Here is a 14,569-nt window from a genome sequence, read left to right as displayed (position 1 = left end):
GCTAGGGTACACAAATATACAGTGTAATCACATCATTTCACTCTCTCCAGGGAAAGCATCTAGGTTTAAGTTGCTTACCAGTGGAATTTTACAGCTCTTGTCAATGTAAATTTTCTTCAGTTCCAGTGACAAGAAGATATTGAAAAAAGGTACCCTTCAAGGAAGATAAAACTGAAGCAAAATCTGTGAAGTACATGAAAGATAGGCTTATTCAAAGGGTTTGTCCTCCATAGTGAACGCTGACTGAAAATTAACTACACTCTGGGGAAGGAAAGGAGAAAAAAAATCTCGAGGACACATGCCTCAACAAAATATTACTCGTGGACAAAATATAATTTTAGATAACCACAGAAACACTCTGAAAATTGTCAGAAGGAGAAACCAAGGTGATGACTGGAACTGGTTGACTAATCTGTCTCAAACCTTGTCATTTGTCATATCAAGTAACTAACTATTCATGAGCAATATTTTCTCCTAGCAGTTGACTTATTCTTTTTATTATGTGGTAGTGCCAAGCCTCAGTGCAGCTCACAACAGAATATTTCTGGATACTTTGAAGGGTTTTCTCTAGTGAGTCTCAGTATCAAAGGCACAGGACGACTAACCACACTGGGATAGTAAACTGCCTAGGATGTCCAGAAATAAAGCAGTCTGACACTTGTCCTTTCAAGTGAACAGAAAGTAAGTTATTATTTTTTTTTAATGGATACTTGAAAATGTGGAAAAATGTGCAATTAGTTCTGCAGTGTGGTGAATTATTACTATTAATGTTATTCTTATTTATGCTTAGAGAGCCTACATTGCTTGGTATTGTTATATGATGAACGATAAACAAATGATGACCTTGAGTGATAACCAGTGATAACCTAGGCATCACTATAAGATGTATTTAGCACTTGACCTTGCCATCCCATGACATGCAAATACAGCTGTGGTAACTAAGACAGCACAGGTAGTAACTAGGAACATAATAAGGGCACTTGCTTTTATGAATTTGCCTTCTTTGTAGATGTAGAAATTTTATTTTTCTAGAAATGTAAAGAAATCAGATAATACAATTATATATGGAAAAAACCTGACTACTGTGACATCAGAAATGTCAAAATCTACATCTTTCTGACTCTTGTGGTCATTTCAGACTAACCTTAGTGATTAAAGCAATGTCAAATTAGAGGATCATAGTTGTTTTTAAATGTTTGGCATACATTTTTCTCCTTTTCTTCCAAGTTCCATTGGTGAGTGGAAATGCTGCGGAATTCCAGTACTGTAAAAGCAACCCACAGCTACAGGCACAGCCACACAATCCAACACAATCAAATTACTGGGTCTTACTGCAGTATCACCTGTTAGGTAAGCAGAAGCAATGGTGTCAGTGCCCCAGCTTAGCATCTTCTCTGAGGTTATATTCCTGAAACCAAATGGAGGCATCTAAGACTTACTGACCTTTCCAGAGAAAGCGCCTCGATTTTCCCAGTTCCAAAATGCAGACAGTGCTAAACCAGGTTCCCTCTAAAACGGTCTGAAACATAAAGAACTATATCAAGGCTCCTGAGGCTGTATTAATGAATTGCAATAAACTATCCACTCCCTCCTCACTGGCTAGTGTTAGTACAAGATCTGAGATGAGGCTGAAACATTTGAAGGTTTGAGAGGGAACAGATTCATAGGGATATCACTTAAATGCCATTTCCTCAGTGCTACCAAGTGATAAAGACATATCCTGTTATGAACTTGGTGAGTGCAAAGGTAGATGTTATGTGACTGCTCATTCAGATGTTTAAAAATAAACTAGTGCTATTGCAAAATCTGCGTGCCATTTTTTACAGCAACAAGCTGCAGAACTATTTGTTTCAGCAAATGCCACCGGAGGGAACTTTCAGTAAAGAGATGAAAAACTTTATAGCCTTTTTTTTATCTTTGCTTAATTGTGTCTCCATTTTACACTACAGTCTTTATTCTCTGCCCTTTTGACATAGCCAGCTGCCTTTTGGAGCTCTGTGAAGAAGCAGGCTGGCTTCACGCTGTAACAGGCACCAGCTCCCAAAGCCTGGTCTGTTGATGAGTCACATTGCTTGTGTGTGCCTGCAAGCACATCGCACAAGTTCCTACACCATTTCCTTTCAAACTGCTGGGGAGGAGTGGGGGAAAGTGTGCGTGAAGCATAAACTACAAAAACAATGTTGGTAGCGAGGTCTCCTGCCCCACCGTAGAGCACAATAACCAGTGACACAGTGGAACTTCTGGTTCAGAGGCAGTGCAGGTTCATCCTGTTATCGGCCTGGCAGCCCGGGGAAGTGACGTCAGGCGCACGGGGCTCTTGTTTGAAGGCAGGGAAACACACCGAGACGTTTCAACACTTCTACCAAGGCAGGAAGTCTCTTTTTTAAAGATTGGGTTGTGCTCACGTCAGTCCCCCAAGCTGCCTCTCTCTCCAGCTGGCCATCCACAGCTCAGCCCAGGATGGGGCTACCACCCTCAGCTAGGAGAACGCAGCGCCTTCAGTGAGGCTCAGCACCACCATGGCCAGGCTTGCTCTGAAGGACACCAGCCAAGTGTCAGGAAGAAATATTCTCACACAGCCCTTGCTCTGCAAACTCATCTTTGAGCAGAAATTCCCTGTGAACTCACTAAGGCTAAGTGGTGAACATGCATGCAGATCAGCCTTTCTATTACCACACTTCAAAATTGCAGCTACCAAAAGCAATACTTGCAATTACACCATAGTGGTGTACACTGCAGCATCTAGCCTCAAAACCAAACACTGCACCGGCCAGACCCTACTGATGCACTCTCCTGCGTGAACATACGTCCTGAGGACTTCCGTTTTCTCTGTCACTTGGCACTATACAAATATCATAACAGCATTATAAAATGGCCACTACTCAACACTCCCCTTCAAATCAGCATTTTGTGTGGAAACACACGCCAGAGCACTCTCAGCACTTACCAATTTGCCTGCGTCTGCCTAATGACGCTTTCCCTCTCCTGTTTTCAAATGCTATTCCACCACTCTTGCAAGGATCAGACCTCACTTACAACCTGGAGTCCCTTCATCCCCAACACACACGTACCCTTACTGATGTCCACAGCCCCATGGCTGCCCAGGCAAGGCGCAGAACTCTCAGGAGGCCAGGCCCTCTTCTGCTCTTTTGGGTGTGCCAATGTGTCTCTAAATAGTGCTGATACTTCTGCCTTTTCAGAGCACATGTCTTCACTCATCTAAAACAGAGTTGAATTTAATAGCTTAGGTTAGGACAACATGAACTTTTAGTGAGTAGTAGCGGCAGTCCCTGTATCTGCTCTGGACAGCCTGGTTCAGTGAAACCCTTTGTGAAGTCGTGAGACTTCATAGGTCGTTGCACTTCATAGGTGCCACAAGTGAGAAAACGTACTTCATATAATCCATCTCTCTGGACTGCTGGAAATGGGGCAGCCTGGCAAATGCTAGTTTAAGGTGTGTCAGCCTGCTGGCCAAACACAGGTTTTTACAGAGTTTCCCTTTTCACCGTAAGATCAGTAGGGGTCCAAAGTATTTCTGGAAGCCTTAAAGTGTTTTCTCTTACTAAACAGTCCAAGAGAGAAAAACATGAAGAGTCTTCACCCTTCTTACCCTTTAACACTGATGCCAGCAGCGAGGTATCTGTCATCCGAGCTACAGTGAGGGACCAAAGTGCAACCTTGAGTTAAGAGCAGCAAGGGCTCTTGAAAGCACAGCATTGTTTTTGGTGTGAAATTCAAAGACTGATCAAAACCCCAACAGAAGAAATTACCCTTAAAACTTCTACCTTCCCATCAAGGCACTGAAAGATGTAAGTCAGGGCATGAGTAACATCTTGAAAGCCTCAGCTTCTTTTCTGAGCCACCAGAACAGGTGAAATAGAAAGTATCCCTGGCGGCATGTGTGTGAAGGATGATCCTGAAGCAGCCACACATTGCACTCTGCAAAACCCTTGCTACCAAAAGGCATGGAAATGCCTACACATCTTGTGGCCTGATAACTCTACAGAAGCAGTGACAGATACTTGACAGTGCTCACAAGGAGTATGCAGAGAGTGGTGACACGGATTTCCCTTGGGGTCAGAGCAGGTGGATTGAACACCTGTAACCCATACGAGGAGGAGGTCGTGGTGGCATTAGGAAGCACATAACTACATCAGTGCTTTCCAGTTTGCTGTTTCTTGAAATGAAATCATCCTGCAAAACAGCCGCTGCATTCCAAGTGGTTGGTCCACCAGCAACCCTGTCCATTGAATTACAGAATAATGTTTTTATGGCATTTAAAAGAGACTTTTTTCCCCGCATAACCCAAAAGCTGGAGTTTCAAATTCCTATTGTATGAACATTAATATGAAAAGAATGCTGTCTCCTATTATGGAATTGTGTTATAAAACTGGAATGCTATCCCCGCCCCGCCTGGCTCACGATCATCCGGACTTTGCCAAAAATCATCCTGTACTACAGAGCGTGTGTGTCTCACGACGGGAACTGCCTCCTGACTCACAAAGACAAAAGGCCACGAATGTGTAAAGCTGGCAGAGGGTTTTTTTAATCTGTCGGTAGCAATCAGGCAACGTGCTTAATTGTTCTGAATTCTGATCTCTACTCTATGTGCAGCCTCCCAACCAGCAAACCGCAGCTGTGTGCCTCTGCTTGTGAACTGCACCCATTGTCCTTCCCAGGAGACTGAGAGGAGCTCCAGCTAATACGCCTTTGTCTGCCCTTCTTGCTGCTCTTGGCTTTTAAGCAATGACCTAAAAATGCAATGCGCAAAGTTCAGAGCCTTGGAAAGCTGTCAGGAGCCTTCCTCTTTCGTGTTTTGTGCCTTAGCAGCACACCTTGAAAGGGTAGTGTGTGTGAAGGGACTTTCAGGCATTCTCTGCACACAGCAGGGCTTGTCTCTAAAATCCATCTTTCAGAGTAGCAACTGCAAAAGGAGATTTCAAAGACCAAATCCTCACTGCAGCAGTGCTCAGGGCTGGAACAGACTTGCTCTGGATATAGACTGCTCGCAACCCACTGGGGTTTGTTTACTACATTAGGGATTGGCTTCCTCTGGCCACATTCTGAAAAAACAAGATGTATTATTTTTTAAATGTCTGTGCATGTCCCTGCTTTACCAGCTTGTTTGTTGCTTAAGATTTTTCTTTCCCCACCGTTTCAAACCCCAAAGTTATCAAATTAGCTCAGGAAATGCCTCTTGGGAGGGCTTTTTCCTCTCCTGCCCACAGGGCTACATCACATGCCTCATAACCCTGGACCAGAACTGGTAAAATTGCTGGGGTATTTTTGAGGGAACTTGTTCAATTACACAGAGCACATTCTAAGCCATACAGCCAAGTCCTCCTCCGCACAGGGATGATGTAAGCACATCCAGGAAACTTGGGATGCCAAAAATCTCAAACTCTGAAGGAAATATTTGCAGGTCGACATGGCTGCAAATTGGTCAGAGTTTAGCAGCCTGGGGAGTGTTCCACTCACAGCTTCAATCCAAGCCTGGAGAAGACCAACACAAACAAAGACATGGTTGCACTGCTCAGGTCTCAGGACAGAGCTTTGCTGGGATGGGCTGAAATGAAGCTTCTCAGACCAAGGTTGAATAAAGTAACATTTTTCCCCAGCTTATGTGTCAGGAGGATAACAGGGAAAACTCACAAGGCTAAGAAGATGAAAATTGCCAGGATTTTGCACTGACGAAGCTGGATAAAGTATTTGAATAAAGGAACGCTGGATGTAAATAAAAATAGGACTCTACTACTCTGACAGCACTGGGATGTGTGCCAATGGCAGATACCAAGGCAATAGATGGTCAGGAAATATGACACACGGACCCACTTGATTACTTGATAGATGCTTTTTAAAGCCTCTTGTCTGCCTTCATCCAAAGTTATTTCCAATGCGGTTCCCAAAATGAAGGAATCTCTGGCAAAGATAAACAAGACTGAGCTGCCTTCCTCTGCAGGCTAAAGCAAAGATCAGAAAATACAGCACAAGCAGAGAAGATTAAAACACAGAAGAGGAAATGCCAATCGTTTTCCTTACTAATAAATGCTGGGAGGAGAAATCCAAGGTTCACGGCAGGACCCGTGTCTCTATAGAGTCTGTACATTTCTTCTTGATTCTCTGAACTCCACAACACTGACAGTTCAGTTTTGCCAATTATGCAACTTCTTAATGCTTTTGTTGCTTTTATGACATGTGTCAGCTGAGCATGCAATCAAACCAAATAAGACTACAATAATAAAATAACCAACATTAACTAATTATCTTAATAACAACCCTGTTAAGAGTGAGACATCTGATAGGAGAGATAGAAGCAATAATAAAAGGGCACTGTCAGCTGCATGAACAGACTTGCACTGCTTCCTGATGTGATGCTCCAAGGATATTAACCCTTGGAGTCCTGGGACAGAAGTCTTAGGAGGTACCAGAGGATGAGGTTTTCTAAGGACTCTTAAGAAATCCAGACCACAGGGATTAAAACTAGGGAAAACTTTGGGATGAGAATGAGATAGGAAAGACATGCCTAAGACATATTTCCTCTGTTGTCTGTGAGCTGCCCTCTGCAGCAGTACGTTATCAAGCACATGGGCTGCTGGGGTTGAGCTCTACCAGAAAATAAACACAAAATTTATGAAGCAGACCATGTTGTGAACTCGGACTTAAGACATGCAAGACATAATGGGTCATCCCAGGAAATCTTCCTTGCCCTTCACCAAGCCCTGCTGGCCTCCAGGGCACAGGAATACTGCTGTCCCCACAGCTTGCAACAGCACCAGCCTCCCAAAACTGGGGGAAAACCAAACTGATGTAACACCAACCACCATGCCCTTCAGACCCGGCACATGAGGTGGATCAAGACAGAGACACTCAGTGTCTCGTTTCCACCTGGGAATCCTTCAGAGATCTTCCAGGACTATCCTCAAGGGTGAGAGTAACTTTGCCCTACACACATAGCCAGCACAATATGTTCCACACTGTGGAGCCTGAAATCATCCCTCAGTGGCTGAAAAGTGACCTGATTGATGAAATAACTGAGCTGTGCTTGTCAGGATGATGAATTAGAGAAACCTGAACATCTCTGATTTTTTCTTCCAGAAGATATGACCCAAAAGTTGTTTCTGCACTGAAAGCTAAAATAAGAACATGTCCAGGCAAAGTCTTCTTTCTCTGACCACTCTTCCTCATGGTGGCACCTGTGTTGCTTTAGTGGCCTAAAACCATCAGAAGGTCCACTTAGACAAAAAGCCCTGTCAGTCACTTTAATTGGGCTGGAGGATGATCTACAGAACCAAACAAATCCAAAGGAACCTCAACAGATCTGAAGGAGGATTCACACCAACAACTTAGAGGATCCTGCTTAAGTGCCTTCACTAAGCATTCCCCTCTATACTCAACCAAAAGACATGAAGTCTCCAAAGGTCAAGGAGGAGTAACTCATGGGTGGATTGCTGTCTTTCTTCAATGACTGTGGAGGGACCCTAAGGCAATAATCACAAAAGCTAGCATTAGCCTGAGAAGGCTAGTCTCCACATGTTTCCTTTGTAGTCAATGGAGAGTGAAAGGCAGCTTTAGCAGGAATTTCATAGCATCTAATAGCTCTGTACAGCTCCTGCTCAGAGACACCCTTCTCCCCAGACTGTTCAAAGAGGGGCGTGAGGGAAAGCGATGTCCCTGGATCAAATACTCTTTATGTATAGCAACCTCAGATACTTATTTACATCTGCTATGTTAGTCCATAGGAATACCTCAGGCCCCAAATCCAGCCCACAGTGGGCTGTGCTAGGGATGGCCAATTCTGATCAGTCAGCTGGAATAGCTGCTGTGCGTGGTTCTGTGTATGTCAGTTTCCTTTGGACAGGTAACAGATTGTGCACCATGTGTCATATTCCTAACACAGCCCAGTGCAATGCAGCTTCCAGGTGTTCAAACTAAATCTTTATTTCTCCAGCTCCTGCCTCTCCTCTAGCTGTCCTGTTAGCTTGCACTGGAGTAGTGTGGTCAGTGTATGCCATGAGTCAGAGGCAGACTCGCTGCAGTGGGTGGGCAGAGGAAGAAGGTGAAGGGTCTGCCTAGCACTGCCACTGTCACTGCAACTGCACCCAGCTTTGACCACCCCTGTTTTCTGACTGGTTTTGGCATGTTTCTAAGGATTCTTCTCCTGGTTCAGACTGTTTTCCAGATAACAGGTGGGGTAGTGCTTTCTGGGTCAAACACCTGAGTTGCTCCTCATAGTCACTGCATGTCTGAATGGTGCAGGTACAAGCCTTCAAGTAACATGAGATTTTCATGCAAATGAGGTTTACCCAAGACTTAGGCAGGACTTCTGTAAAATCACCTGCACTGTCCCTTTAGCCCAACCCACGTTCAGGGGCTTTCCCACCACCAGAAACATGAGTGCACCACGTTTGTGAAACTCCTGAATAGGCAAGAGGCTTCCTTCTCTTCCTACAGAGTGATCTTCATTATGGTAAATGAAACAGGCTAGAGGAGCATCAGTCTGCCTGCTCAGGACTTTCACAAGCACACTCAGCCCCAGGGCACAGCCCAGCAGTCCTCAGGTGTGCTCTGAGGCCAGCAGAGCTGTAAGGCCAAATGCAGCCATGGCCACAGTGCAGAGGGCTTCAAGGAAACCCCCTCCCAGGACAGGCAGTGCTAGCATTGAGACTGGTCAAGATCTTGCCCACTAGTTATAACACTGCCTCTACCTCCTGGGATGCATCCGTGCCCACCAGGCTGTCGGGTAGATTAAGCATGTCACATCTCCATCTCCAATGGCTAAGCAAATGTAGACTTGCGTCCCACAGCACCTCAGTTTAAATCAGGAGAGAGCAAAAGTCAGCGTGGGTCTCATCCTCGAGCACATGGAGAACCCATGAGGGAGGGGATGTGTAAAAGGGAAAAGGCCACCTCGAAGACAGTGTGAACTGAGTGGGTGAGAGGACTGGGAGTTTGCTTGCCCAACCAGAATTTCTCAATCTTTCCTGGATATAGCTGTCACTTCCACCTGAGGGTTGTTTACCATGTTCAGAAAACACTAGGAAATGGAGGTGTCTAGTACAGAAAAAATAACACTAAGCAATGAAGATCCAGGAATTTCTGTCTCACTCCAGACTCTCTCTTTCAAGACACTTTGGGGATATTCTGGAGCCAAAGTCTGTAAAAATATGTGTGTGCAGAGAAGCTGATGAGTTAGCTTAAAGCCCTAGCCATATGGCCCTTCCCTCTCCTCCGTCACACACACACACCTCAGCATTAATGGGATACAGCAAAGATTTCACCCCTTGGTAACGAGGCAGGAATAGGTCAGGCATCACAGAGCACCTTCTTCCCAGACGGGCATCCCCTCCAAAACTTGCCCCAGTAAGATGAGATCTGATTAGCTGGTGGAGCAGACCCAACACCCTCTCCTTCAAACCTATTGCAATATTCTGCAAGGTGGCATTGGGAAAGAGGTCATCCTGGGTCTCAGAGGCTACACCTGTGTTGGGAAGTTAACCCAGGCCAGGGCATAACTCAAACATGAGCACGAAATCATCAAAGCAGTTTAATGGTCTCCATGCTCCGTGGCGCAGTTTGTTTGCTTGCCAGCTAGCGCCTGGGTGTGATTCAGGCACAGGCTAGTGATCCTTCCTAATAGGGAACATGGATGAGACCACCCAGTTTCTGGCAGCAAAGAAGTTTAGCTGTCTAGATAGCCGTATGTAAGCCATGTGGTACCACTTGCCCTCGGGGTCAGAGTGGATCTGGGCTGTTGACTAGAATAGCCACAGCCAATAGATTCATCTCATTGAGAGGCAAAGACCACTGTCTCATACTGCCTGCAGACTCAGCTAGCCATGCACTGGTGACAAGTAGCCCACATCTCTGCTTTTCTTCCACACCCATCAGATGTCAAAATGTCTTTTTATAGAGACAGCATCTCATGGAGAGTTCTCTTCCCCTACCCCAGCTTCTTCCATCCACAGTCTCCCCAGTTAAGGGATAACATCCCAGTGATGCCAACAGCCCCAGAACACATGCAACACTAAACAAGGAATATATTTGCACTGTTGATAGCTGTCTTTTCATGTTGTTTAATAGTTGGAAATGGAAAGCAGACATACAAACAATCAGAACGGCTTTGGCAGACCAGCTTTGCTTCCTAGGCTAGCATCTAAGAGCCCTTCTTCTATACCAAGCAGCCTTTAAACCAGAACTGTGTCTCTCATTCGTCTTTCTTCTAAGGCCTGAAGTCAATTGGAGCTTTTTATGCTCTAGTGACTGTGATTTGGAGTCACAAAGGCTATACGTGTTTAAGTAGTGTTGGATTGCACTAAAAACCACTCGGCACAGGCGCAAGCACACTTTTTCCTGCATCTCAGAAGTGTGGATTTATAAAGCCTTTCACAGAAAAGGTCAGTCATGGAGAGAATAAATATGGTAAGTACAATGTACTCCCACCAGAATCAGATTTATTCATACCTAGTAATTAGCCTTAATTATACAAAACGTAACTGATGATAGGCAAGAATAAAAGAGTCACTTGTAACGTTACCTGTGGCAAAAACAATGGCATGAAAGTAGAAATCTGCCCCCCACTCGCCAGAGATTATGCGTGGACCATCTCAACATGCATTCTGGCAACCCAGTTCCTTCCAATTAAATGACATCAGGGAAGCATTAGAAATAGTGTGGGCCCTTTGTCATTGCTGCTTATGACTAACTGATGTAATGTTGAACTGTTTATCACCATAATCCCAACCTACATATCCTAACCACTGAGTCAGTATTTAACTGAATCTCTCAAACCAAAACAGTTGTATAGCGAATACTGCATGTGGTTTTCATCCGTGGGTTCAGAAACCTTGAATGATTATTACTTATATTACTCTAACAGAATGGGTCAGTGCCCCTGTGCTGGCCCTGGGCAGGGTTGTTGCGCTGGACAAACAGAGAACAAAGATGCCTTTCACCCCAAACAAGAGATATTATTACGGTTTCTCATGCAAAAGTTATCAGAGGGACAACATGAGGTTCAGAGACGGTTTGAGTCACCATCCACTTACACCATCACTGTGTTTATCAGAAGTTTGAAATACAGAATTTCTCCAGGAAAGCAGCCTGAAAACAGAGCTGAGGAGTTTCTTGCCTTAATTCTATGATGTATAAGACAAACTGCTGTTGAACTGCAGCACACACTAGTCAGCACATGTCTGCTACATTATCCATGGCAGGTCTGAAGTTAACCTTCTCTCTGAAAGATGATCTTCCAACAGGGAACATACCTTTGGTATGCAGAACTATGATCAGCTGCACGTTACCAAGGTCTGTGGTACAGACCACAGTGGAAACTCAGGCTACATCTACCTCACATTTCTTCAAGTCTGGACCTATCCCAACTAGTAGGGAGCCAGTGAAGGCACCTGGGAGATCTGCAATAACTGTTTGGGCCATTTATTGTTCCTGAAACATCATAGGTGCATTCAGAAAAGGGTGACCGGGGTTACTGGCCCAGAGGATTCAGAGGTAAGAGGGTAGGCATGATTCGAACTGATCAGAACAGGCAGATGTTTACACTTAAGCCCACGCTGTCAAGTGGGTACCACAAACACCACAGGTTCTGGTCCAAGCCTGCTCTGAGGACCAGACCAATGCACCAGTTATGCTGTTAGCAGCTCCTGGGAGGTGAGAAGCCTGAGTCCACTCCATATGCAGATCTGTGTGGATTCAGTCAGCCTGCAGGGGTCCAACCCAGGCAATGCGGGAAGAATTGCACCCCAAGTGACCATTTTGAGAAGAGCTTCATGTCCTCTGCAGCAAGGCAGAGTGTGTCTTTCCCAGTACAAAGGGGAATGATATGCAGCTAAGCCACAAAGGCAAAGAAGCTGTGGCCAATCCAACGCAAGCAATGCAGGCAGAAAACACGGGAGCAATACGTTTAAACACGTCTATGCCTGCCCTCAAGCCAGCTCTTCACCACAAAGAGCGGTAGATAATAGGTGTGAAAGGTGGGCTGGGAGGAAGCTCAGCCCCTCAGCGCACTGATCCAGTGTGCGTCATGGGGCATCAGAAGCAGGACAAAATCTGGGGTGTGCGAGCAACTAGTGGCTAGCATCTGCCCTGGCACAAACGGCTTTTAGCTCTTCCTCAAGTCGCTGGGTGTGCCCCCAGCTCTTGTCAAAGCCCGAGGCCGCCCCAGGAAGCGCAGCCCAGGGAGGATGACAATGAATGTGAGTAATTCTTGAAATTTGTGGGAAGTCTATTCAGACGTCTGACTTCCTGCTTCTGCATGTACAGAAGAGATGTTTTTGTCTAAAGGAGTGGAAACAGCTTACACTGATATAAAGCCTCGTGCGCTGAGGCAGAGGAGCCAAGAGCCCAGCAGATCTACAGCCAGCAAGGGGAAGCAGGGGGAAAACATGGCAAACTCTGCGAGGGGGAAACTGGGTGCTGACCCAGTGCAAAGAGAGAAGTAACCTATGGCTGGGAAAGAGCTCATATATAGGAATTCCCCTTGGACCAAAGGGGAACCAGCCACCGAAGTGAGACTCTGAGTCACAGCTCGTTTCCCATGGTGCTGTTGGCCGAGGCAATCACACGGTTACCCCCGCCTCAACGGCAGATTGCATTATTTCAGTCCAGCCTAAAAGCCTTTTAATAAAGGTTAATCTGGATGGCAATGCCAGCTTTATAAAACAGTTCATCATTTAAACATCATCAGAAGTTCTCGACAAAGTTTCAAAGGCTGCAGCAAAGGAAAACATTTTGCTTTGTATGCAGTCAAAGAATTAAATAAGATTTCTGTCTGTGGAAGCTATTTGCCTTATTCTCCAAGGCACCATAGGTAAAAGGAGAACACTTGAGGTTAACAACTCTAATACTTTTTACAGTTTAAGCGTGCAGAATCTCTTCCCAGCAACTGCAGCCACTTTAATATGAAATGCATCATTAGGGTGATAGGGCCCTGCTGATGGACGACACTGACAGATCACCAGAGTAACCCTGATGGGAGATGGTGCTCAGAGAAAGCACCACATTAATTTACAAGCCTGTCATGATTGCTTTGGGTTTATTTTTAACTAAGATATCCTGGCCTTCAGCAATCTATGCCAGGGATACCCTGACTCTGCAGAATGTGCAGAGCAAGAGCTGCAGCATATGCTTTTGTTATCATCAGCTAAAGGATTCAAGTTAGGAGTACTCAATACTAAAGTAATGGCCAGATTTTTCCACCTCTGCTCTAAGGTTAACATTCAGTAGACCATCAGTAAGTCCAGATCACATGTAATACATTCATTCATCAACATGGTACTGAATGACATAGTGGTTAAGGAGTTAGAGAAAGATCACCTGGTCCATCACTCTTATCCCAGAACAGGATCTTGTATATATCATGCATTCCCAGCAGATTTCTCTCCAGTTCAAGAACATATTAATACCACAGGGGTGAACACCTACAAATACCCCACTTCTGTCTTACATTGAGAATTGCCTCCTGCCTACAGCAGAAGGTACTCCCCAACCTGTCAACTACTGCAACTCAACCATCAGTATCCAGGAGAGCTGCCACACTGTGACAATAAAAAAGCTCATATAGGTGTAGTGCAAGTGCCTTGACAATGGCATAGCAAGGGAGCAAATGAAAGCTGGAGAAGAAAACAGGGGAAACAAACAGCTGCTCCTCAGTTCATGGCACTGGGAAAACACAAGAGGCAGTAAATGGTTGTTGATTTAAAGGCCCTGCTGATTTTAAAGTGACCAGCTGGCAACAAGTGTTGATATTTGGGCCATTTAAGCAATTTTCAGATGATGACACAAACATATCAATTGCCTTGGGGACCTGCTGGCAGCTTTCCTGTACTGTAAGGCATCACTTATTGGAACAAGAGACATTGCAAGTGACAACCAGAGGAAAGTCTTTGCAGAGTACAGTCAGATGGCAAAACAGATAGATCCAGGACAAGGATGTTGGGGCAACCGAAATGTCAGTTCCCCATGTTCACATATGCTACGGCACTCACGAGAAGCAAGAAAAACCTCAGAATGCCAAGCCTGTATGGGAGAACTGGTACCTACAACTCACAGAGCTGAACCTGTGACTGCGTTATTTTACAGACCAAATGCACTGCCACAGCTGGCCAATTGGTCCCCAGGAAAGGAACAGGGTGAAAGTACAAGGCCATTCAGAGCAGGGCCCAGTGGGAAACAGAGCTACCTTGGAGACAAAATCTGGTCAGCAGAAGCTCAGAAGGACACCTGTCTAGTTTGCTTTCAGCAAAATCTCCATCAGGTGTTTTGGAGTCAGCAATGCATGAAGATTGCCTCAGTTACCAAGTGAAATTACCTTCTTTGCATGTTCCTGGCCTCCCGGTTCAACCCTTGTTGTTTATCAGCTGCTGTGAGTTAGTCTGTGGACTCCAGAGGCTCTGTGGTCCCGCAGGACCGTGGTCACCCATGAGTTTGCTAGCAGTAGTGTAAAGAATAGACAGGCGCTTGCAGGAGGTTACAGAGCTGCCTACTCTGCTGGGATGCTTGGGTAGGATTTGTCTCATTCAGCTTAACATGCCAACACCAAAAACATCTATATATG

Source organism: Nyctibius grandis, chromosome 2 (assembly GCF_013368605.1).
Source record: "Nyctibius grandis isolate bNycGra1 chromosome 2, bNycGra1.pri, whole genome shotgun sequence".
In the NCBI taxonomy this organism is placed as follows: Eukaryota; Metazoa; Chordata; class Aves; order Nyctibiiformes; family Nyctibiidae; genus Nyctibius; species Nyctibius grandis.
This window is presented reverse-complemented; position numbering follows the sequence as displayed.